General features: G+C 56.9%; 1 pseudogene; it reads left to right on the top strand.

Moving 5' to 3' along the window:
- Positions 1–582: 582 nt before the first annotated feature.
- LOC119375701 (U2 spliceosomal RNA) lies at positions 583–749 on the top strand (annotated as a pseudogene).
- Positions 750–4595: the final 3846 nt, after the last annotated feature.

Genomic DNA, 4595 nt, shown 5'->3' with positions numbered 1-4595 from the left:
CGGATCGCTCACTACTACACAAGGGGCCGGTGCCCCCGAGGAGCCATCGGAAGATTAGTAATCGCCTCGGGCGAGTACGTCCTTTGGCGGAACCGCTGCAGAGCATGTATCCGTCGGCAACGTTTGCGGCTACACTGGCCGCTGTTAGCGCTGTTTAGGAAAACATTGCTGAGCTCTGCGGAGTCCCTATTTGAAACACACGGCGAAGCTGAATTCCTGCGGCACTGGTCGTGTCCGTTTTTGACCGTGGTAAACAAAAGAGTGCGGCTCATGGTGGCTTTCCCCGACCTTGAAGTGTATTGACATGTACTTACCAGGCCGAGTCACGGCCGCCGTTGAAGCATGCACACTATGACGTTTGTCACTGGTTACTGTAGACGTTAATTTAAGTGGTCAGGTAAACTAGGCAGCAAAGAGAACTGTCCTATCTGGTCATGTGTTGTGTTAGCCCATAAAAGGAGTTGGTGCATTGTCTGCCTCAGGTCTTTCTGTGTTGGCTGGATGTATGTTGAAGAAAATAAGCCTTGTCTGTGTCTGTTCGGTCCGACCTGGAGCCATGGTAGTATGTATTTTGAAGAAAATAAACCTTTTCTCATTCTGTTCTTATCAGCTTAATATCTGATACGGGTCCTATTTGGACCCAATATATTAAACTTATTTTTGGAATGGGGCGGAGTGCTTGAAGCTTGCTTCACCTCCGCCACGGGTTGGCCCGGTATTGCACTATCTCCGGCATCGGCCCACTCACCCCCCTCGGGGGTGAGAAATTTGCAGTCTAAAATGAGTTGGAAGTGTGATTGTACTAATCGTGAAATGTATGCCTTGTCTGGGGAAGTTTCCGCACGCTGGTGTTCACCCGCTCGCCCGCCCCGCCTGACGCGGTTTTTGCGTGCGCGCGGTGAATGTTCGCTCTTCGTGCAGCTCGTTGTTGGTGCAAAATTTTTTTCGATAGTGTATTTTCCAATAGGGAGGGGGCTGAGACGAAAGGACAACAATTTTGGCACTCTCGGCTTTTGAAAAGCTTTGGAGATCTTGTGCACAATGGAATAAAAATGGAAGTAAACGTTTCCATTTTTATTTTGCGTCCGTGTGGTCAGCGTTCACATTTCTAACACGCAGTAAGACGTGGTAAGAGAGAGACCACGTCTTATACACCATTACTTATACGCCACATATACGCCGGGGCACCACGCACCCGGAGCAGTGGTGCCCCGACGAACGAGAATTCGTTTCAAGCGCTGCGCCGGGTGCGTGTGTTCGTGTGCTTTTCTTGTGTCCGCCGATATGGGCCACAGATTTCACAAGCGGCAGGGGCGATTCGTTGCTGGCACCCACCGCAGCAATGGCCGGCACAAACAGCGAAACAGCGTCAAGAAGAAGATGAAGAAGAAGGTGAAGTACAACAAGCGGCACGAGCAGGGACTCCATCAGCGGTGCGTAGCTTGTTCGGTAAAAGCATCTGTCAAATCAGGTAGGTGCAGGCTACCACACGGTGCCGTTCATTTCATCAACCGCCTCTCGAACCCCGCCCGTAACCACTTGATTCACAATTAACTCACCTGCATGCCACCAGAAGCCCAGGCGATCGCTTATCCACTGACTTCCGCGACCTTTTCCGCGCTGCTTGTGCGGCCTCATGCCTCGCTCGGACGCGGAAGCGCCGTGCCGGCGGCTCGTACACGCCACCATAGCACTCCTACCCCTCGGAATCAGCAAAACGTCGATGTCGCTGACGTTTCAAGCTCGAAGGCGTCGCTTGCGACTTAGGCAGTGTGTACACGTTCACTTCGCACCGTGACATGCCGTAAAAGGAGCCTCACGACTCCACTCGTGAACGAATTAGCTGTGGTGGTGTTTCGCGAAGTGCCGTGCAGACCTCTGAAATTTAAACGATTCCCGTGAGCACTGCACACCACGTTCCATTACCGCGCACCACGTCAACCCCGTTCACCGGCAGCACAAAACACGCTGGTGACATGACGCACGGCTTCATGGGTCGGCCTTGCCGCAGGTGTTTCCTTGCCTGAGGAACGGCTCGCAGGCTGCGGCGGTGCGGTGTCCGTCACGTCGGAACTGAGCAAGGCGGTTTCGAGGTATGCATGGAGTACGCTGATGCCGTCGGCACGTCCTCTTCGCGGTGCCTGACGTCGACGTTCCGGGGGCGTTGGGCAGCCAGCGTACCCCGGCAGAAGCCATGTTGGATGTGTGACGTAATGATTTTTTTTTTCGGGGAAAAAAGAAAGGGGGGGGGGGGGTACTGTTGGTCACATTTTGGTGCCATGGCTGGCCACGAGCATTACAAGTAATGTTCGCGAAAAAGAAGCGCTGGCTCGTGTTCTGCGTGTCGTGTGGTATCACGCTGCGACCGGCGTCGTGTGTGACGTCAGCGTGCGAGCGAGAGTACGTCCACTCGCGTTTTTTTTAGAGGCTTTGCAAAAGCAAGTTGATGGTTTTAGAATTCTTTTATGCAGGGAAGGAATTTTTTTGGCGATTGGAGTAACAGCAATGCTGTGTAGCACGCCAAACCGTGCTCGTTGCACACGGCCACTTTGCAGTGCTCGGACGGGTGAATTGCTTTGCTGTTATTTACCTGGTGGTTTGCCGGACCTGTTAATGTGGTCTGAAATGTTGCACTCCAATTAAGGACAATTAATTCCTTATCGCTTCTCGGCCTTTTGGCTAAGATCAAAGTCGAGATAGCTGCTTTCACTACGAGTCGGCAAGCCTCTCCCGGGGTCCCGTCACGCCGACGTCGACCCCTGGGATATTTTGAACACCAAAGCCAGACGACGCCCCACCCCTCCTCCCCCGGAGCGCTGTGGTTCCTGCCTGCAGCCCCCGGTCCCTGGTCTCGGGCCCTCCCGCCCGGTGACCTGCCCATCCTGAAGGCGCGTGGGCCCAGGATTCCACCTGCTGTCCCGGACGCCCCCGTCTTACCGCCCGACGTCATCCATCAGCCCACGGACCCGGCCCCCGCTGTGCAGTCCAGCTACCAGGGCGCAGCGAGAGCTGCGCAGCACTAGAAAACCAGTCACGCCCCCTCCCATTAGCCTGGCGGAGCAACCGGCTACGCCCACTAAAATGGCGGCTCATGTCAACGTCCCGGTGAAGGAGAATTGTTTCTTTTTTAATGCCCCGGAAGGGGACGTCTTGGTAGACGACCTGATCGATGCAGTCGAACTCAACGCGGGCGAGGACAACGTAACGGTCCTCCAGCATATGGGACGCTCAAAGTTTCTAGTCTGTACAAGTACGGCCAGCCAGGCCACAAAGCTAATGGTTGGCGAAAGCTTCCAGCTAAAGGGAGCTCAAGTACCGGTGGAAGCCGTGGGGCCACCGATCACGTTTGTGAACGTGTTCCGTTACCCCGCGTACCTTCCTGACGACCCTTTGACGAACGCGCTCTCGCAGTACGGGAAGAATAAAAGTGTCGCATTCGCGACGGTGGCTAACCGCGAAAACAAGTTAAACGGCGTTTGGGTCGTCAGAATGGAAATGGCGAAACCGGTGCCCAACTTCACGAACGTCGCGGGGCACAGAGTGATGTTCGAGTACAGGGGGATGAGGCGAGTGTGCGCGCGGTGCGGGGAAGTGGGCCACATGGCGTCAGCATGCACGGTCCCATACTGCAAACGTTGCGGCACGTTTGGACACGAGACGAAAGGCTGTGAGGAAGCATGCAAACGGTGCGGCGGCCACCATGGGACACGTGACTGTTTCCGCCGGCGATCTTACGCGTCAGCCGCTCGCGGGTTTTCATCCGCAAACGATTGAGCCCCGAATAGCTTCCTTGCAGGGGGCTCCGCCCCGTCCAGGGCATCGACGTCTGCCCCGCGCCTACAGGTGCTGACTTCAGAGCCCAAACCCCTGGCCCACAAGAGACCACCCCCAAACTACTGGGACGGTGAAACGGAGGCGGAACGAACCGGTGAAAGTGCTGAAGCGTCCACGTCCGCCAGTCACGCGGAGGAACGCATCAGCGAGGACGTCACGCACACCCTGACCTCCGACAGCGACACGAGCGACCTCGAAACGGTGTCCGAGGCCTCGATGCCTGTCGCGTCGCCTGGACCATTGCCGAGCTCGGAAGACCAGCCCCCACCGCCAAGTGCGATGGTTCCATCTAGCGGCGCAACCGCGGCAAGCGAGAAGGGGAGCCCCGACGACGCGAAAGCCCAGAACGAACCAGGCGTGGTCGACGAGCAGAAATCTAGTGATTCTGCCCGCGAGATTAGCCCGGCGGACCCACCCATAGTCAGCCGCGGTTATTATGCCCTCCCCAACGACAACGCCCCTGACGGAACAGCGTCGGGATCGCGCTCAGCCCCCCAAACGTCAAGGAGTAGCAGGAAGGGCGATGCGTCCGCGAAGCCCAACACGACAAGGACGAGTTCCGTGATTAAACAGCGATCGCGCTCGCGCTCACGCAGGAGGACGGCGGAGGAGAAGGTGAACGAGGCGAGGGTGACGGTGCCCGACCCGGAGGGGGCCCTACGCAGGCCCAAATCCGCCCCGCACAGCAGTGACAGCGACGCCCCGCCACGCCCGAAAGCGCCTAAACTGGGAAAGGGCTCAGCGGGGGGAGAGACCCCGGA

Source organism: Rhipicephalus sanguineus, chromosome 11 (assembly GCF_013339695.2).
Source record: "Rhipicephalus sanguineus isolate Rsan-2018 chromosome 11, BIME_Rsan_1.4, whole genome shotgun sequence".
Taxonomy (NCBI): Eukaryota; Metazoa; Arthropoda; class Arachnida; order Ixodida; family Ixodidae; genus Rhipicephalus; species Rhipicephalus sanguineus.
The sequence above is the reverse complement of the archived record's forward strand: the minus strand, read 5'-3'. Positions and strand labels throughout refer to the sequence as shown.